Raw genomic sequence first — 20,729 nt, forward strand, 5'->3', positions numbered from 1 at the left:
GCCACGGCATCGCCGTCCTCACGGCCGCTCACCCCGCTGCCGTCCCTCCCGGCCGCCCGCTGGCAACCCCACGCTGTCCCTTGATTAAAACATCCCTAATTCTCTAATCTGGGCGAATTGAGTTTCTTCCTTAAAAGCCGCCTGCGCTCTCCGATCCCGGCAGCGCGGTTCTTGTCACTCTGCCAAAGGAGGTTGGGAGCAGCGTCACATGCAGCAAAGTTTTACAAGCCGAGAGAGAGCCGGCTCGGGAGAGGAACGGCAGCGAGACGGACGCAGGGACACGCTGAGCAGAACCTCCTCCGGGTTCCCTCCGGCTTGACCTGAATGTTTATTTTTTTCCTTCTTTTTTTTTTTTTTTCTTTTTAATTGTTTGGAAGAACAAAGACTTCGGGCCGGGGTTGGTGTTTGTTTTGCAGGGCCGCTGCTGGGGAGGGGGGATGGATGGATGGATGGAGGCCGGAGCCGTCGGCTCGAAGCCCCGCGTCGCCCTGGCCGCGGTTGCCGAGACCTCGCCTGGCAACTTGGAAGGAGGAAAGACGGGGGGAAAAGGAAAAAATAGAAAAGATATAAAAAAAAAATAAAATATGATGACGTCACTTCGAGCTGGGGTGCCTTCCCCGCTGCCTGTCAGATGTGCCTGAAAAGAACAGGGCAATAAAACAACAGCCGCCTCTGTCTCCCTCGTTAAACACGGCGCTAATTGGATGTTAATTTCTCCTTGCTCTTCTCGCTGCTCGATTGTGAGGACTCTGCCTCGCTCTCCCTCTCGCTCTTTCTTTCTTTCCTGTTGCGATGCTCTTGGCAGCTCGGAGGGACTCCGGACTGCGGACTGGAATCGTTCAGGAGCACCGCATGGATGAGGCGTGGGGTTCCGAAATGGGGCAGGAGAGATGGATCCCTAGAGCTGTGCAAATCTCCTGTCCCCCATGCATTGTCTTGCTGGCTTGGAGCTGTTCTCTTCCCATTTTTCTTCCTTTCGCGTCGGGTCCAGCAAAAAAAAACAAAAAAGAATTTATATATATATACATATATACGGTCAAAAAAAAAAAAGGAAAAAAAAAAAAGCATGATTCAATGACGACAAACCCCCAAACCTCCTCCCAGCTCCCCCCGTCTCGCCGCACACCGCGTGGAAACAGGCGTTGGAGGGAGCCGGAGCAGGAAGTTGTTGTTCTCGGTGTTGCCCAGGTCATCCTTCACGGGTACGTGTGCAAGAGCGGCAACGCGTGGGGCAGCCCCATGGGCAACAGCGTGGGGCAACGCCGGGCCTGGGGGCAGAGCCGGGTGGGGAGAGGAGGGAGGGAGCAGCGGCGGCGGCTGCTGGGGGGAGCCATGTGGGAGTCGAGTCCTACCTGGGAGCCGTGCCAACTTCCTGCAAAGGGTTACAGCCCCGCGGCTCCCAGAGCCCACCAGAGGCGAGTTGGCTCTTGTCACGCATCCAAGGCGAGAGGAAGACAGCGGGAACGGAGCAGGTACCGCCGACGCCGAGCGGCCTCGTTCGCCCCCCGAAGCTCGGCCGCTTGTTTTGATTTAAACCCGCCCAAAGGAAAGGCCCCGCACGAGGCCGACGGGTGCCAAGGGTGGGGTGGACGGGGCCGGGGGTCCGCGTGCATGTGGGGAAAGGGGGGTGTGGGGAGGGGGGGGGGGGGGGTGAGGGGGGGAGGATGCTGGCACCGCTCGCTCCTCGTCGTTTGGATTAAGATGCGGGAGATGCGCCTGTCACTTTGCTTACTGTCAGCGCCTGCTCGGGGATGGGTGACGGCTTTGTTTGGGGAGCCGTGCCAAGGCGGGCTTGGCAGCCGCTCCCCGGGAGGCTGCGGGGTGCACGGCCGCCCCTCGGCCCCTGGTGCGGGCGAGATGAAAACGTGTTTTGTTCCGTGCTCTTGGCATCTCCCCAGCAGCGCTCTCAGCCCCTCGGCCCCCCTCCCCAGCCCGCCGGGACTCCCTTTTTATCATCGGCGAACCCATGTGCTCGCGGCAGCGACAAAAAGGCCCCAAATACGCCCTAAAACACACAAACCGCCCTCGATCTGCCCCGTCGGAGGCGGTTGCTGCCATGCTGCCCTCATGGCGGACGCGTCGCTTTCGGCTTTTTTCCCTTTTTCTTTTTTTTTGGCCCTTTTTTGCACCGAGCGCGAGGCGGGATGAGGGGGCGTGCGGGCGGGAAAGAGCACACGGCTCTTGGGGGGGGGCACAGCGCCTTATCCACGTCCCCAGGCCTTTTGTTTAACCTGGGTCGAGGCACAGGAAGGTCCCAGCTTTATTTCTGCCCCATTCTTTATCATTATTATTCGCCCCCCGTTCCCCCCGCCCCGTGCTCGTGCCCTTCGGGGCCAAATGGGGCAGAACTCTTCAGAGTGGATTTTCGGAGCGCCGGAGTGCAGGAATTCCTGCCAGCTCGCCTTTGTGCCAGCCTGCCCCGGCCTTCGGCGTCTCGTTCGGATGGAGCCTGGCATCCAGGCACCGCCCATTTCTTGGCGTTGAGCTGAGAGGAGAAGGAAAGGGGAGAGAGAGCAAGCGAGAGAAGGGAAAAAAAAAAAAAAAAGCTGTCTCACTCCAACTGGCCTTTCTCGGAAAAGGATCCTTCCCTGGTGACTGTCCGGATAAGCGGAGCTGAAAGCAGCCACTGCTCCACAACACAACCACTCTGCCGGCGGTGCGTCCCTCTCGCTGCCTCGGTACGGAATCGAACCTCGCTCTTCATTTTTTTGGTTGGTCGGTTGGTTGGTTGGTTGGGGTGCTTTTTGCCTTTGATTTGAAATACCGTTTCGTTCCGCCCGGCGCTTTGTTGTTGCTGCAATCCGCCTTCTCCCCAAAAGCCCCTTCCCCGCAGCCCGCGGTGCTGAGACTCGAATGGCTCCATGTGGAGGGATGCGCCCTCGCGTCCCACCTCGCAGCACCGCTCCAGGTGCTTTTTTCCTCTCGCCCCGCTCACCGCCGTCCCCCCACGCGGGTGCTTTGTGCTTCCACCACGGAGGGGAGAAAAAAAGATGTCGACTCATGTCGGATTTGCAATTCAACATGGCAGCCGCGGCGAGCGTGGTGGGAGCCCACAGCCCCCCGAGCCTCGCGCTGGTCGTGGGCATGGGATGGGTGCCAGGAGGCGGCCCAGGTGGGTGGAGGAGAGAATAAGAGGATCGTTGCTTTTCTTTTTTGGAGGGATCTGCGGACGAGGGAACCGCTGCGGTCTGGTTCTGGTGGTTTTAACTGTTTAGAAGCTGGCACAACACGCCGGGATGGGCGCAGGGCCGTGGCCAAACCCCGTAGCTGGGCACAGGGCTGCGCTGGGCAAAGATGGGCAAGGGAGCAGCAGGGAGGGCTGCCGTGGAGCCGCGGTGGCCTCCAGGCTCTGGAGATGGCTGCAGCTGGGAAGGGGCTGCCTGGCCAAGGCACGGGGCGCTGCAGAGGGCGATTCGCGGAGCTTCACACCTCTCCCCGCCGTGCCGAAGCTCTCCAGGTCTTGCTGAGCTCGGGGGTTTTGTCCGAGCTGTGTGGGACTCTGCCCTCTTTCTGTCAGACGTAATCGAGGCCCGTTTGAGATGCAACAAAAGCAGCCTGTCTGCAGGGCAGGGTCTCCCTGCCTCCTTCCTGCCACGCACTATGCAGGTGCTCAGGAGCCATGCGAACTGCCCCTCCTCCTTCACCAAATTTTTCCTCCTCCTTCCCCACTGCTGGCTTCCCCCTCCTCCTCCCTTCTCCAAAAACAATATTCTCTCTCTCAGCAAGTGACGCACAGCCCTACAGCAGAGCCTTTGAACTGGCTGCAGAGCACCCAAACGCCCCAGCTCAGCTTCACCTCCATCTCCCACCCATTCTCCAGGGGTCATCCCTGAGTTTGTCTCGCACCCCACTCACCTCCTAGAGATGCTTTCTCAGGTGCTGGGTGCCTTGTGGGCCCGGTGGCAACCTGCGTTGCCTTGTGCACTGCATGTTTGGATGCTGGGGTGCCTTGGTTCTCCTCTGAACCTTCCCACTCGCTTGCTCTTCAGCTCTAAGGTTGTAGCTGTTCAGCTCAGTGGTTGTAGTGGGCCGAGCAGAAGCAAGGAGATGCTGAAACGGATTGTGAATGGGGGGAGTGCAGCTCAGGGCCGTGGACTTTGCTGGCAGTTCCCGTTTTTGAGGCTGCTTGCTGTGGTCCCTGGCTCTCGTGCTGCACAGTGGTTGGCTGGAAAGCTGAATGCCCACGTTGCTGTTAGCAGGAAATGGGGCCGGTCAGATCTGGCCCCAAAATGTGGCAGGATACCCTCTGCAGCAGAGCCCATTTACATCTGGTTTACATCCAGACCTTTAACACTAATGAGAAGGGAACATGAGCGTTTTACTCATCGCTGTAGCTTTTCCCTTGCAGATTTTTGACATAAACAGGGGCTGGGGCGGAAGCAGGTTTGCCCCCAATTCCTTTTGCTTCCCTGGGAGAAGTTGGCAGAGGGCTGCTACCAAAAAAACCCACTGAAGCTGCTGGCATCGCTCCGCTGGGCTCTGCAGTGGGCAGCCCCTTGAGCAGAGGAAGTCTGAACTCGAGGAAGCACTTCGGACATGCCCTAAGCAAAACATGTGGCCCCTCTGTAGCAGCCGTCCAGCCCAGGGACGCGGCTGTTTTATCGCACGCAGCTCGCAGCAAAACAGGGTTGGGGCTTCCAGATCGTGGCTCAGCAAAAAGGACAAATTCTTGAAGCTGGCGGGCAGACCATTCCGATGCTGAGTGCATTTCAACCTGGAGTTTGTTCCCTGGCTGTTGCAGTGCACGCTCCGCACTGGGGAGAGAGCAGGGGGAGGGCAGGAGCTTCCCTGCAGGGCTGGATGCACGCACAGCTGCCATAACCCCCCCAGTGGCCGGCAGAGCTGTTCTAGATTTGCACTGGCATTCCTGAGAGCAGGATTGGGCCTCTAGGTTTGTCGAGAGTGGCTCTGGGAAATTTCCTTTCCTTAAAAGGGCCAGGTTTGGCCAAGGCAGAGCCTGGATTGTGTTTTCCTTTTTTTCCTTTTTTTTTTCCTTTTTTTTTTTTTTTCTCCTCTCTCTTTTTTTTTTTCTTTCTCTTTTTAACTTGAAGCTCTGGTGAAAGTCGCCTGATTTGCAGTTGCTGCCGTGCTGTGTCTGTGTGCAGGCTGAGCCCATTCACCATGCTGCACGGTCCATACAATCAGCTTTATACTCCAGCAATTGCTTCTGCTGGAGAAATGGGATGTTAAAGGCAGGCAGAGCAAATCAGGCCTTTGTGGGCTTCCTCCTCATAGTTGCCAGCTTGGATCTGGGGGCACAAGTTGAATGAGATCCCAGTAGAAACCCATCCAAGGGATGCTCACAACTCCATGCAGCATGGGGAACATGGGGTACCCAGTGCCAGCTCACCACTGAACCACTCCACAGCTCATCTTTAGAAGAACCAGTATTGTTTACCTTTCCTGCTGCAGTTTTTATTCCCTATAAATCACCTCTTTCATGCTCTGATTTCCATCCACTTCTTCCATCATCCTGGCTTGCTGTTGTGAGGTTGCTCTTGGCTCCTCTTTATCTTTGAAGTTACCTGGCTGCTGTGAAAAGTGAGCTGGGGGAGGACAAAGTGAGGTTTGTTTTTGCAGGGCTCCCTGTGGGCACTGAGCAGTGCCTGCTTCCCCCACTGAAGCCCGTGAGGTTTGCACTTTGTGTGCTGGATTTGGCATGCTATGTTTACTCAGGAGTTAGTCCTGTCTGCAGAAAACATAGAAGGTGCAGCCCGACAAGGGGCTGCACAGGGTGAGGAAGCCTAAGAGGTAGGTATGGCATAATTCTGATGATGACAACGCAGTATAACCCTGCGTGCACCACCTCGTGCTTTGGAGATGTCAGTACCCAGGTGCTGCTGTGCCATATGGCTGCTGCAGGCACATCAGTGTCACTGTTTTACTGGGACAGAGGAGCTGCCCAAGAGGTTGGACAGGGCAGGAGGCTTCTCCTCACCTGCAAGACCATGCGAAGTGCTGGGCTTCCTCCTCTTCCTCCTGCCTGGAGGGGTCCGCAGAGCGGCCACGGCTCTGTTCAGCATCCTGGGGTTTGATTTGAACTCACAGGATGGCTGTGCTGATGTTTCAGCGCCAGGCATGGGGACCTGAAGCAGCTTTGGCTGAGCAGGAAGGTTCTGGGAATTACACCAAGAATGCAGGGAGTGGTTCTCCTCTCCTTTGGCCTTGGCTTGCTCGGATCCGTGCACCAGCTCGCAGGGGCAGCACGTGGCATCCCATGGCATCCAGGGATGGTGTGGGAGCTGGCACACACCGAGTCTGACAACACAAGCCTAGGGCTAGGAACAGAGGCACCCTCAGCACGTAAGGAGAAAGGGTCCCCCAGAGCCCCACGTGGAGCACCAGCTTGAGCTGTAGCCTTTTTCAGGCTTACTCCTCACATGGACACTCCATCAAAAGTGAGTGCAGTGCTGCTACCAGCATGACCACAGTAAGCTGCTCCCAGGGCTCATGTCTGTGGATGAGGATGGGGCTCAGACCCCCCCATAAGGGGTCACCTCAGGCCATCCTACAGCCATGCTGCTTTGGGAGCAGCTTACTGTGGCTTAAGAGAGCTGGGGTGGATGCAGACAGATGCAGATAAGGGAGGGTGGGAGGTTTCTGCTCCTTTCTTCAAGCTGGCACTGCTGACCTAAGCAGGCTATGAAACCTGACTGCTCAAGATGTTTCAGTCTCCCAGAAGCAAGAATGCAGTTAAGTTCTGCAACATCACCTCCCAGTTCAGCCCAGTGAATCATCGTGCAGCCTGCTGGAGGGTTGCTTCTGATGTTCTAAGCCTGCAAAATCCTTCTTAATTCCCTGGCTTGGTTGGATGTGTACCAAAGGTGTACTGGACATTATCTCAGAAGTGGCTGCACCTCAGTGCAGGACATGGCAGCACACAATGCTTTGATCCCCAGCGCAGCCTTTGGTGCACAACATGCTCTCATTTGCCCCAAATTCTTCCCCACTCTTCAGAGAGGCCATGGAAGGCAAGAGGAGTCTTGCAGTGGGTTCCCCAAGCAGGAAGAAAACATGTACCAGGCTGTGCCAGAGCTGAAAGACAGGATAGGCCCCTGGGCTGGCGCTGCATGCAGCCATGCTGGAGTGCTGTGGGAGTTCCCTCTGGATGTGAGCTCTGCGGTCTGGGCGCAGGGAATTCGCCCAGACGTGGTTCCCAGGGCGGGGGAAGGGCCTAATGAACAGAGACAGGATAAAGAAGCAGGTAAGGGCTTCCTGTCCTTCAGGGCTCAGGAGGAAATCCTGCAGCTGGTGAATCTGGATACGATTAGTGTCCATTTCTCCCTGTGTAATCAACCCATCTGTTCATCCCTGCGCATTAGCGGTGCACACCCCACTGCAGGCAGATGCCTCTCGGGCTCTGCTTTTATCTGCGTCTGCCATGGCTGCTCCATGCAGCCCGACAGCACGGCAATATGGATGCCACAACCATGCCTACATTTTGCCCTATAGACTCAGCCAAAGCCCTGGGAGAGCTGTGGCCACCAAAGCCACCACGATCACGGTGACTGGCAGTGCCAAGCCCAGGAAGGCGCTCCCCAGAGGGACAGTGGGTGGGGATATTCTCCAAAGGGCTTTGCACTTTCTGCAGAGATCTTTGCACTGTGCTGATAAGCTCAGCCTTCCGGACCCTGCCTGTTTCCTTGAGCTCAGCTCTGCTGTAAGTAGGTAAAGGTGGATTGGTTTCGGCTGCCATAGTGAGTGATCCTGAGTACAGGTCCTGCTGTCTCACTTGGTCATGGGAGGGACCAAGCTTTCAGCCTCGCTCTGTAGAAACGCTGGTTAAAGTTGATAGGTGCCGATGCCACTTCCCGAGGAGTCATTCCACCTTCTTTCCCTTGGCAGTCTTGCTCAACTATGCAAAAGCTTGTGTCAGCCCTGCAGTGGCTTGAAAACACAGGGCCAGATGTCAGCCTGGGCTGAAATGAGGTCAAAGCAGCAGCTAGCATGTGGATCAATCTGTTGTAATGCAGTGGTGTGAGGCTGCCTGGTCCTTTAGGGCCTTTGGAAGGGTCAGGCTTGGTGGCAGAGTCAAGACATAATCTAACAGTGACCATTCCCAGCCCTGGTGTCCTGTATACTCAAACCATGTGAACAAGCTCTTGCTTGTGTCACATTTTGTCACTGGAACATCTCGAGGGATCCATTGTACTCAGTGCTGCTCACACACAGAAGATAAAGATGGTCCCTACCCGAATCAGAGTAAAACTCAGCCCAGATCTCTTGTGTGTGCTAAGCAGTCCAGGCACAAAGCTTCTGCCTTGTTCAAAGAGAGCCAAAACCCAGCCAGAAACAATCTGAGGCAAGCATCAGAGACGAAACATCTTTGCTTTCAAGGGCCATTTGTTGCTTAGCTTCTCAGTGCAACCTGTCTTCATCCTCTGTTGTACGGCTCAAGTCAGCACTTTGGGTCCTGGATCTTCTGAGTTTTGTTTGCTTTCAAGTGCTGTGATTTACCACTAAAGAATAAATGGCAAGCGAAAGAAAACAGCAGCACATGTTTGCATAGGGCCTCCGTTGTTCTGTGCTCTGCCACTACTTAAACAGAAGCAGTAAATCCTGCTCCCTGGACAGAGAGGGGCTTTTGGGCGATGGCTGCACACAAGGCTGGGGAAGATAAACAACCAGAAAAATACTGCTTTTAGGAAATGGCAGTGGAGGATGGCCAATCCACGGACTGCTCAAAGCCAAAACAATGCCATCAGTCAGCAAAGACTTACTGCTATTATCTCTCCGAGGCATTTTTGCATCAACAAAGAGGAAAGAGATTGATCTGTGTTATGGTATCTGTGGTCAAACTTGGCTGCAATTAGGAATCTGTATGGTTTCTGAGTTGGAACAGGGAAGTTTTGTAACCAACTATAGAAAATGTGAGCAAACAACCTCCATGAGCACCAATGGTTCCATCTTTGTTAGGATTTATCAGAACCAGGTTACAGCCTTCGCTGTGGGCTGTGACTTCACCTCAGCAGACACGGAAGGTGCATGAAGATGCATTCAGTGGTCTTTGGATGAGCTCAGGACGGCCAACATCTAAAATAATTCGGCTTATGGGATCGCTCGCAGCAACAGCTTCAAATTCAGTATCTAATAATAAATCTAATAGGTCCCAGAGATGTGGAAAACGAAGCTGCCTCTCACCCTAGCAGGCAGAATGCTTCCTACCATCCACCTCCTAGAAGAAAGGGGAAACTGACTTTGGAGCATGCAGTCCTCCAGCATAAGGTGGACATGGGTTTCAGATGGCTGTGGCACACAGCAGACTGGCACAGCTGTCCAAAAAGCTATCTTGGATTTCTGCTTCCTTGGGCTGGAGCCCCAGAGTTGTGCTGGTGAGAGAAAAAGGCAGGGAAGAGCTGGGACTCTGCTGATCTGTGCTTCAGAAGAGCTGCAGCAGCAGTTTGAGCAATGCAGGTAAGTGCAGCTCTCTTCTCTCTGGCTGAGGGCGAGGTGTCCTGGCTGATAAGAACCAGGAGCCCATCCATCCAAAGCCAATGTTAGACCTTCATGAAATCTATTGCCTCAAGCAAATGCATTGTTCAAAACATGTTCAGTTAATTAGCAGATTAACTAATTAACCTTCCCACCATCCCAGGTAGGGAGCATTGATCTCCCAGAGGAGAAAACAAAGGCAAAGTGACTCAATAAGACTAGCTGCAGGAACTCAGCAATGCAGTTGTGTTAAGTCTGCTGTTTTCCTGCCCAAATCATTTTGTTGTTGTACATCATCCTCGATAGACAGAAACAGAGGAGGAGTCCTAAAAAGACTTCTGAGAAGGGGAAATGAGGAGAAGGGCCTCTGGACAAGCCTGAAGAAGAAAAGAATCAGCCCACAGATACACAGAGGAAGCATTTTGGTTCACCCATGCTCTTGCACCAACTAAGGAAAAAAGCTGACACACTTCCTCCCCATTCAAAAGGAAAGTTTTTCTCATCATCAAAGGCATAAAATTCCTTTGCTTCTTACTCGCATTTTCATCCCCTCTAAAATTTATGAGCCAGAAGCCAAACGGTCAGCATGGGGAGGAGGAGCATCTGCAATAAGGCAGTGGGGCTGCATTCGAATGGGCTCACATTGAGGGAATAACCAGGAGAAGACCTGAAGAGGCTCCAGTAAACAGCCAGAGGGAATGCTTTGATGCTGAGGAAGTCCAAAGACACAGACACATGATGATGAGCAGCTGACTGCCACAGCTGTACAACATGGTAAGAAAAAAGAGCTAAAGCACAAAAAAACAGAGCTAAAGGACTTTGGCTTGCAAGACCCCTGGCAGCATCACAGACCCCGTCTGAAGAGCCCTGGTCTCAAACAGAATTTGGCAGTCTTTTTCTCTCCCCATCCATCTTTGATCCAAAGCCAAACAGCATTCTTTGTTCTATCTACTATCAAACAATGATCCTTGGCAGAAAGTAGACTCGCATTGAAGGATGACCACCAACTCCTGCGTTCAGTAATTATTTTCCTAAGAGAGCCTCCTGGGGATGGAGGAGGGGCCCACGTGCCTTACCAATGCCATGCTCCTGGTTTTTGAATAGCTTTCATCCAGACAGTGAACCCCTCACAACTCTGAGAGATTGAACAGCCAACATCAAGGGTATGCCTTGAATGAGAGCTCTGGTGAGGCCACAGCAGCAATATCTGAGACAGAGAGCGTTGAGAGCAAGAGTCCTGTCCTCTGGGAGAGATGTGGCTGTGAAAGCAGCCTTGGTCTACCACCAGTGCAGCTCAGAGGCTGCAGATTGCAGGCCATGAGGACATCCCCTCACCAGTGGGCTCTGCTGTCCCAAACCCTACTGAAACAAACAAGGCTTGGATCTCTCAAATACCTTCAAAGTTCCCAAGCTTTGTTGGCACAAATAACACAAGCCTACCTATGAAGGAGTTCTCACAGCTGCTCACCAACCCTGCATGAAGAGCTGGGACAAATGCTGACAGTTTGCTACAGGTGATGCTCATCTCCAAATAAAGAAAATCAAGCACACCAATGTAAGAAGTAATATATTCACAACCACTTTCACCTGAAGATCTTAGGATCATCTGCAGGAAAGTGGGAATATAGTGAGAAACAGCAGTTATTAGAAGTCAGAGCATCCTTGGTTTCTTCATAGTGGTGCTGGCATTGCAATTCTGCTCCTTCAGGAAAATTGTCCTCCCCACTGACTCAATAGCTCACCAGGTTTGTCCTCTGGTGCTTCAATTTATCCATATGGAAATGTGCACAGAGTGCCAATTAACACCCCTCCTTGCAGGGTTTTCCCACAAGATCTGTGCTGTGCTTGCTCGTGGCATTTACAGTTCCCTTCATCCATAGGGATGGGGTTTGTAACCAAGACTTCTCACTTATCCTAAGGCTTGGGAACATCTGTGACTCTCACAGCTTCGTCTTGCTCTGTGTTGGGTGCTGTGTCCTGCTCTGACCACCTGCTCTGGGATGGTTGTAGTCAAAAAGAGACCTCACCTACGCTGTGGACGATGGGCAGGGTAAGGGTGATGCCCTCACGCTGCTCAGGAATATCAAAGATGGCTTTTGTGGAACGGCTTAGGTTGGAAAGGAGAGCAGATGGTTCGTTCTTCATATCCAACCATTTGGGAACCTCTGTCCCAATGGCCTTGCTGACTGCCTCGGGTTCCTCTCCCCCTCCCCACGCTCTCCTGTGGGTGTTATTTACACCGTTTCCTTCCCGGGGAAGTACAGGAGTTGGACGTTACCGTGTTGGTTTCCGTTCTCCTGCCCTTCTCCCATCGGGAGCTCTCAACAGAGAACAACCCCACAGAGCTGGTTGTGGTGAGGCCAGAGGTGCTGCCAAGACCTAGCAAAGACTCGTAACCCCTTCCAGGACCTCAACCAGCTCACGTGTGCTGGAAACCCTGACCCACAGCTCCATACAGCTATGGGGCTGGAGAGGTCCACTCAGCAGCAGGCAGGGAGGACAGAACTGGGCATCTCTGCCAAGCTGTTCAGTTCCTATTGCATCCTACCCTCCCATTTCCCCTCCCTTCCTTTCTTCCCTCCCATCTCCAGCGAACAAAATGGCTGCATGGCCATTTTGTTTCCTGCCTGGAAGGGGGAAGCGAGGACGCTGGGACTTGGCTCTTTCTTGGAGGCTGCGGCCATGTTCGAGCCCAACTCTCCCGTCTCGACGTGGCACCGGCTGTAGCAGGGAGGGGAAAAAAAATAATAAATAAATAAAAGGACCTTTTGGAAGGAGACCAAAGTCAGAGACAGAGAGTGGGCAGTTTTGGCGTATGTTGAGCACTGAAAATGCCTGGAATTGCCAAACCGAGCTTTTGTGTTAGCAGGGTGAGGCTGCCGGGTGCACGCGGAGCCGCGGGGCTGCACGGTACAGCCGGACGGAAAGGTTTGTTGGCTGCATTCAATAAAACAGCCCTCTTTCCTTGTGCATTTATAAAGTACCAGCGAGCACTGTTGTCTGATTTGTTTTTGGACGGGCGGATGGTTTTACACATCGGCTTGGTATGATTAGAGCCGGTCAGCGCCGGACGGTAGCAGTTTAACCTGTTGTGTGTCCTTTTGTTTTTGGTGCATATGTGACCTTTCTGCAAATTTGGCTTTAGTTAATGAGATCCGGAGCGATTTTTTTTTTTTTTTTTTTAAATCATTATTATTTTTTTTAGGGATTTTGGTTTTGTTTCGTTTTGTTTATTGCCTGAAAAGTTTTCCGTCTCGGGAATAAAAAAAAAAATCTTCATTTAAATATTAAAAGATTGAGCTGCTCCTGGCTTTTTAAGCACTCGCTTTCCTTGCCGGGACGGTGCAGTGCTGGGATAGCAAAGCTGTTTACTGCAAGGCTGCATATCCTGCGACACAACAAGCCATGGGGAAGCAACGTGCCTTAAAAGTTGAAGGGAACTTGGTGGCGTTACCATACAACGTTGCGCAGAAGCATGGCAAAAAAAAAACCCCAAAAAAAAAACAGCCCACCAGAACATGCGCCAAATAAAAGCCTTTTTTTTTTTTTTTTTTTTTAAGTGATTCTGCATTTCCCTCAGTTGCTGGGATGGCTTCGCAGTTCGCAGTCGTGGCTCTTTGCTCCCAGGCGGCAGAGGGGAATGGATTTCTGGTGACAGAATGGGGATCGGCTCTGCTGTGGGTCAGCTTTGGGGTGGTCTCACCTCTCCTGGAGGGATTGCTGGACATCTGCAGAGATGCTGGGACAGAGAGCAGGAGCGGGGGGATCGCTGTCCTTGCATAGAAAGGTATTTGCCTCCGTATCTGCTTGGCTTTCTTACAGAAGGACAATTGCGGTGGAAATGGTGGTCTTGGAGTTGGGGTGCACAGGTGGGCGCCGGGACCGCGTCGCAAATTCCATGTTTTGGTCCAAATATATGTTAGGGGTGAACATGAGCCTTTTGCAAGCAGGTTTGGAACTGAAGGAGTGCAGAATTAATGGAAGAGTCCTACAGAATATAGCAGGGTGTTCTCTGCGCAGATCTTTGTGTTGTCCTATAGCACTGCGTCATCCTATAGCATTGCGTCTTCCTATAGAATTCTGCTGTCCTATAGAATTCTGTCATACTGTAGCATTCCATTCTCCTATAGAATTCCCATGGAATTCCATTATCCTATAGCACTGTGTTTTCCTATACAATCCCGTTGTCCTATAGCATTCAGTTATCCTATAGAATTCCATTATCCTACAGCACTGCATTTTCCTGTACAATTCTGTTATCCTGTAGCACTGCGTTATCCTGTAGCATCATGTTATCTTACAGAATTGCATTATCCTATAGAACTGAACACAGAGCACTTAAAAGTTTTTTTTTTTCCTTTTATCTCTTTGATTTTTACTCTTCCGAAGGAATTATGAAACATCAGTAGCACTTGTTTTTAATTTTGTGACCAAAAAAAAAATCTGGGATTTTTATTTTTCCTTCAGGAAAGTGTGATATGCTGATTGACCAGGATTTGTTCCAACCTTGAATAACGGGTTTATGAAGGGTTAATCAAAGACAAATAGCATTAGGAGCGTGTTACAGATGCTCATCTTGTAGATAAAAACACCAAATTGATTAACGAGGACCGAGAGGTTGACAAACATCTGACAGAACTCAAGACAACCCCTATCCGATGAGCAGGAATTCGTTAGGATGCCTGTTAATTGTTTCACACAACAGCAAGTGTTTAATACAAACAAGCGAAGTACTGCCGACAACATTACAGCACACAGGGGAAAGCACTGCTGAGACGTGGGGCTGTTTTTGGGGTGAACTCCCCCAGTTTTGGTGTCCGTCCCCCTTTGCCTCCTTGCAGTGCCTCCAATTAACTCTTTCGCATCTTCACGCTCGGCCCCAGGGTCAGCTCCACTTTGCTTCCCCGCAACGCGGCATCACTGCACGCATCGGGAGCTCCCGAAAACTTTCCTGCCTCTTTTCTTTCTTTCTTTCTTTCTTTTTATTTCTCCTTTTCCTTTTCTTTTTGTCCATTTGCTTTTCATTTCCCCATTCCGTTGTCACTACGGCCTTCCCCACCGGCAAAACCACGGCGACAAAATGGCCGTCAGGCAGCCATTTTGTGGGAGCCGGCAGTGGCTGCGGGCAGCTCTGCGTTTCCTCTCTGCCTGCTCCTGCCGGGGCTCCATGGGGCTGAAAGGACTCTCAGAGGCTCTCATTTCCCTCTGGGAAGTCCTGCCTGTGCCCGGCACATTTTGGCACCGAGCTCAGCGCTGCTGCTACACAAAGGCTGAAAGCTGCGCCTGCTTTGAACGGAGCGACCTTGTTGTTGCATGGTTTCCTCCCCCCCTCCTCCTCCATTTCATTCAGTTCTCCTTAATAAGCCAGATCAGCTCCTCAAAGCTGTTCCAGCTCTTTTCCGAAGCTCCGTAACACCACGATTTGAAAGGCAGAGGCTCTGCAGGGCCTCTTTGGCCTTCAGACCCACAGACAGTTGTGGGTCCACATTGAGGCATCTCCCGGGGTTCCCCAGTGTTGGCTGCAGTCACTTTTCCATCTCAAAATACAAGCAGGAAAGCCAGGGTGGAATGGACATTTTGCCTACATGAGGGATCTTGCTGGGAAGAAACCTAGCCGTCGTTCACCTGCCAATTCCTATCCCACCTTTGGCTCATTTTTATGTCCCCGTATGGATCTGGAATGGGAGAACAGCAGTGCTGCCCCCCAAAAATCTGTGCTCAGAAAATGGTGTTTTCCTGATCCATAGAGTGTCTAAAAATCTTCCAAAATTTCAGGTTTTGTGGACTCAGAAGGCAGTGGATGGCTTTGGGGTATGGGCTCCTGACCCCTGCGGACCCTTCTGGCTGTTTTATGCCGATTTTTGCAGTGCAGTATTGCATTCAGGCACTTGTAAATGGAGTGGCTCAGTGGCAGTGTGCTGGAAGGGAAGGTTTGACGCCTGGAAACTGGGAAGCCATGGTGGTGGGAAGGTGCCTGGAGACAGGAGCAGGACCTGCTCAGGGTGCTCCCACTGCCAGCTTTCCTATGGACCCATCTTGTGATCTCTGGCAGATTTGGTCACATCGCTGCTTCTATCCTCATCTTTAGACCGTAATCCATCCTGGAGAGGGGCCATCCGTACAGCACCAGCTGTGACAGTGGCGCAGGGGCCACGAGAGTCACACTGATCCTTACAGCATTTCTAAATTGTCCTATTTGACTGCTTTCTTCGTAGGTCCTGGCAGGATCAGGATTGCAGTGTCAGCAGCTCGGTATTCCTGAAACCTACACTCATTAAGACAATTATCGTAATTAAATCTCCTGTTTTCAGGATTACTTGTAGAAGTCAGAAGGGATTTTTTTTTTTTTCTCCTCCCCACGTATAATTAGATTGATGTAAATGAGGGGCTATGTAATGTAATTTCCCATCCACAGTTTGGTATTAACTCCTATTCTTTGCAATGGTATCAAAAGTGAGCTTGTAAAGTCCTGCTCCTCTGGTTGGTGCCTGTGGCACCAGGTTAAGCTTTGGGAAGCTGAAACACTTTCAGATAGAAAACCTGGAGTCAGAAGGAACCCACAAGGATCACGGAGCCTAACTCCTAAACTTCTGACTAAATGAATCCCTCTGTTCCTGATGGTAACTGCTGCAAAGCTCTGGATGCTGTTGCATTAAGCATTAAGGAGGGAGGTTTAACCGCTGTGCATCGTTTGCTGAGCCAATAAAACAGGGAGAATATTATTTCCCATCATAAGGCTGTTTGGGATTCAAAGCGCTTGGCACCGTGGACGGGTCGGGTTCTTTAATGCTACGGGAATCAGTCCTGCAATGCTGATTTTCTGACACTGTTTGTATGTTATCACACAGGGAGAGGCCTGGGCCAGATGGCCTGGCACAGTGGGTCACCCCAAGGCTGAGTTTGTCAAAGGAAATTAAAAGAATTAACTGGGCTGTGCTGACTGTTAGTTGAGAAGCATTTCTGGAGAGCTTGGCGAAGGAATGTGAGCACTGTCCAAGCCTTGCTGCACAGATATCCTTTTTCCTGCCCATCTTAAACTCTCACCTTGGGGAGCCCAGCTACAACAGCTGACCAGAGCTTTGGGTATCTCACTCATGCACTCTGCTGCCTGTTAGCTGTGGAAACGCAATTCATTAGGCATCCTCTGTCCCTTTGGTGATGTATGCCTTAGTCCATGCATCTCCCATCCAGCCGTGGGCAGATGGGACCCCTCCTGCTTCACAGCACTGAGTTCTTTTGGGAAGTCCTTTGGGTCTTTGCTGCGTTGCACATGCAGCCCCTTCATGTGCTGCTGGTGACTCCCTTTTCCTTAGATCCTCCTTTAATCTTGAAGGGAAAATCTTTCTCATCTCAAGAGAACCACACACATCTTCTAAACTGCCAGCGTAATACCTTGCATCTGCAGTTAGGTGTACAGAGAATGAAAAAGGCTCAGAAGGTGAGCCAAGGGCTTGGGGGGAAGCCAGCCTGTCTCTGCTCCCCGCCAATAGTGCCTGGCTGTGCTATAGCATTAAAAGACCTGCATGTTGCTCTCATTTGTTTGGGAAATGAGATCTGCCTTGATATACTCAATACCATTACATGCACGGCCTAAAAGCTTCCTTGTACTCAGTTATTTCTAATCTGCTCAGTTCCCTGGAGTGCATAACAGCTAAATTGATAGATTATTTTATCTAGTCTGGCAGGTTTGCTCTAGATATGCTGTGTGTTCAAGAGGTGAGGTCAGCTTGCCTGTATATTATTTGGTGCTGCTGCAGCTTCGGGCAGGCTGTGCTTGCTGTGTGCATGGTCCTGGGCTCAATCTGCTGCTTCCATGAGTGCATGAAGTTTGCAACCAGCAAGATTTTCAAGGATATATTATAGTCCAAGTGGACTGAAGGAGCTATAAGGAGGAAAGGGAGCTCCACGACAAGGCTGAGTGTGAGACTTGCTTCTTTCAGCAGCACAAAGTCTGATGGATTCTTATGCGTTTCTCTTCACAGGAACCACTGAGCAGTCAGTACCTGGGTGAGGATCATCTCACTGCCCTGGATGGCAATGGTCCCAAGCTGTCCTTGAGGCTGAGGTAGTAGATTGAATAGTTGTGGAGTCTTATCCTCCCTTTGAGCTAACTATACAATCTACTGTCTTTCCTAAGGAGACAGTCAGATCTTCAGCTCGTCTGCTTCGACACAAAGCGTGGAGAAAGGTGGTGCAAGGAATCCTGCTCCTCCACAAAGCAGGGAATCACAGCAGACCTCTGTACTGCTCTGTGGAGGTGAGGTAGTAGGTTGTATAGTTTGGTGGGAGGGATTCTATCCCATTTCAGGTGATAACTATACAGTCTATTGCCTTCCTTAAAGAGCAGCAATACCACCAGAGGAGATGCTCAGCCACAGAGCTCCTGGAGCAAAAACGGCACACGGCACCATTGAACAACACAGTGGCTCTTCTGCAGCATCCAGGATTGTGTCATTCCAGGGGATAACTACCAAATATCCACATAAAGAAAAATGTATCTCTCATTTTTAATGGCTGCAAGAGAAACAATGAAATGAGCTGGCTTAGCCAAAAACTCAAAGCCCCGTGAGCTGATCAGATTTTGGCTGGTTGACCCCTGAAAGTCCATTCTGGTTTTGGACAAGTTCCCAGCTGTCCCATGGGACAGAGTTAGAGGTTGGTTCTTTCTGATTTGATAATCTCTATCAACCCAACTCATACGCAAACCCTGCTGGAGACATTTGGGCTCCAATGTATTTACATAAAATAAGCCAACAATTCAGACCAGTGCCCCGTCCTCCTCAGGAAACAGGTGAGAAAGAGAGATGAGCCAAAGGCAGCAAGTCCTGATCCCTCTTGTTCCTGCCAGGTAGGTGGCACTGACATCTGACAGCAGATGCAGGAGATGACAGCCTGCTTCAGAGCTCTGGCACTTGACAAGGGACAGAGAATGGTTATTTCTTCCCTTGGTGAGAAGCAGCTGGGACAACCCCTCCGCCACATTCCAGAGTAAATAGAATCCAGATCACAGGAGGGACTGTAACTCGATGAGGGCTGCACCAGTTTCTCAAGACTGAAGGATGTCTCAGGACATTATCAGCAGCATCTCACTGCCAGGGAAACGCATGAGATCTGAGACACTGAGGAGCAAGGGCAAACCAAGGGCACCTTCTCAGATGAATCGGGAGGAAGAGAGCTGCAGTAAGAAATTGGAGCCCTCAAGTTTCACCCTGGAAGTGAAACGTGGGGCAACTCAGAGCTGGCTGCTTTGGCTGTGGGACTGCCATCAGTGAAGCAGCTCATTTAAGGCTCCTCTGCTGCTTGGGATAGGGCGTAGCTTCAGCAAGGCTGGGATGGGACTTCCTCAGGCTGGGCAGCAGCTGGAGGGTGGGGATGCTGGAGTATCTAGCAGCAGAGGAATGCAGCCCTCTGCTCCATACATCTGGCTTTCCAGGAGTCATGGGAACCTGTCACACAAAGCTACAGCTCGCTTCTCTTCTGCACATTCTTATCCCTATGTACCTCCTCAGGGGCAGGGCTTCTACCCCCAGCATTGCTCGGAAGGTACCAAAACAGCAGCATGACTATGGGAACAGGGCAGCGCATCAGCTTGGTGTTTAAGGGGTGTCCCCTGGAAAAGGATTAATCCTGTGGGTCCCGAACAAAATCGGTTCACTCCCCATCCACTGCACTGATGTTAACGCAAAGAATTTTAAGCAGCAAAACGGTATGAGATGAAAACCATGAGTAAAATACCACTAGAGATACTCTTCTGTGAAAATAAACTTGCTTTGATTATTGTATTACATATATTTTTAATAGTGTCTTTTACTGCCTTGAAGCAAGCATGGCTGATGAGCTGGGGCCAGGGTTGGCTGGTGCTCCTGACTGTGTGTCACCCAGCAAACCCTGCACGTGACCAAAGCCCTGAGCCCAAAGGGGAAACCAGGACATGACAAGGGGACGTGGGGTTGGCTGAGCAGCCCAGGCTGCAGGTCCTGCTGTCAGCAGGCACCGTCCTGGGCCCAGGATGGGAAATGTGACAGAACTCCACAGAGGCAGCAAGGCCCCATCCAGCAGGGATCCTCCATGCCAGGGAAGGAGTGGCCGCATGGAAACCTCCTCCTCTCTCAAGGGTCCCCAGACTCTTGCAGCAGCTTTGCCAGGCTCCTTTCCTTCCAGGAATCTCCCACCAACTCACTTCAGTGGCTGAGCATCATAGAATCATAGAATCATAGCATCCTTCAGGCCGTCCCCAGAAACAGAGCTGGAAATGCTTCACAAGTTCCCTTGGATGTTCCATGCCCTTCCCTGTTTACCAGCCATACTCTCGATCCATGTTTGCCACGCAGCTGCCCTCCCTCCATCCCTAAATCCTCCTGGTTTGGGACTAAACCAAACCACTCCACATCCCCACCCTGGCAGCGCTCAGCCCCGCTGTCCCAGGGCACAGGGGGAAGAGGAAGGAGAATCTGCCTTCTAGTTTTGAATTTGCTGCTGCAAGGAACTCTATAAATAGTGCTTGCACCATTCTGTGACTGCAAGCGTCAAAACTTTCGGGAAAAGAAAACTCAACCATAAAAAAAAGATGAAATACTTAAAAAAAAAAACCACCTCTGGAATGCTTTGCATGGGCTCATCAAACTCTGTTACTGCTGCTCTGAGCCCCACGGTGGTTATTGAGGTAGGAGAGGGGGAAGCACCCAACACTGCAAAACAAATCCGATGTTGACCAAGTGCTCTCATTTCGCTGGGAGGAGAAACACTTTTCTGCTCTTTTAATCATTGGTAGGGAATTAATGATACGTTCTCCTTCACCAGGGTGGGCAAACAGTTGCAGCCCTGAAGTGCCATCCCAGCTCTGTCCCTGCTTTACCCCTGGTAGGGCTGCAGACCCTTGCAATAGGTGAACAACAGCCGCTCTGGCTGTACTTCTGTCACTTGTCAGCAGCTCCATGCTGGGTGCTTTTCCCCTTGCAGCTTGCAGGAGCTCAGCCACACAACAACCCTTCTGAGAAATTATTTTAAAATCTGATTCTTCACTACACCTGATGCTTGTGATTAAATAGAGCGCTGTACAGTGAGGTCAGTGCTGCTCACTGCTCCGCAGTGCCTGTCCCACTGCCATCTGCTGGTCACCATTCAGCAGGGTTAGCAGTGACCGTGACCTAAAAACACCCCACGGGCAGCTGCTTCCTATCAGGGAGCCGCGCTGCTGTGCTCCTGCAGCAGAACCACAGGGAGAGGGGAAGCACAGAGCAGCCTCAAAGCAACAAGCAAAGGTCCAACGTCAGCATCATTCCTGTGCTGTGGGTTCA

General features: G+C 51.6%; 2 long non-coding RNA genes across 3 annotated transcripts; one reads left to right on the top strand and one right to left on the bottom strand.

Moving 5' to 3' along the window:
- Nucleotides 1-315: 315 nt before the first annotated feature.
- On the bottom strand, nt 316-1,600 carry LOC128087980 (uncharacterized). The gene is made up of 2 exons (XR_008210098.1): nt 1,353-1,600; nt 316-973 (listed from the first exon to the last, which is right to left on the bottom strand). It is a non-coding gene; the product is annotated as an uncharacterized LOC128087980 (long non-coding RNA).
- An 824-nt stretch (nt 1,601-2,424) lies between these two features.
- Nucleotides 2,425-19,217, top strand: LOC128087979 (uncharacterized). Of its 2 annotated transcripts, none has more exons than XR_008210096.1 (3): nt 2,425-2,678; nt 17,415-17,689; nt 17,775-19,217. It is a non-coding gene; the product is annotated as an uncharacterized LOC128087979 (long non-coding RNA). The 2 variants fall into 2 exon arrangements; XR_008210097.1 differs by lacking the exon at nt 2,425-2,678 and adding an exon at nt 12,998-13,219.
- Nucleotides 19,218-20,729: the final 1,512 nt, after the last annotated feature.

Source organism: Tympanuchus pallidicinctus, unplaced genomic scaffold (assembly GCF_026119805.1).
Source record: "Tympanuchus pallidicinctus isolate F22 unplaced genomic scaffold, pur_lepc_1.0 scaffold32, whole genome shotgun sequence".
Taxonomy (NCBI): Eukaryota; Metazoa; Chordata; class Aves; order Galliformes; family Phasianidae; genus Tympanuchus; species Tympanuchus pallidicinctus.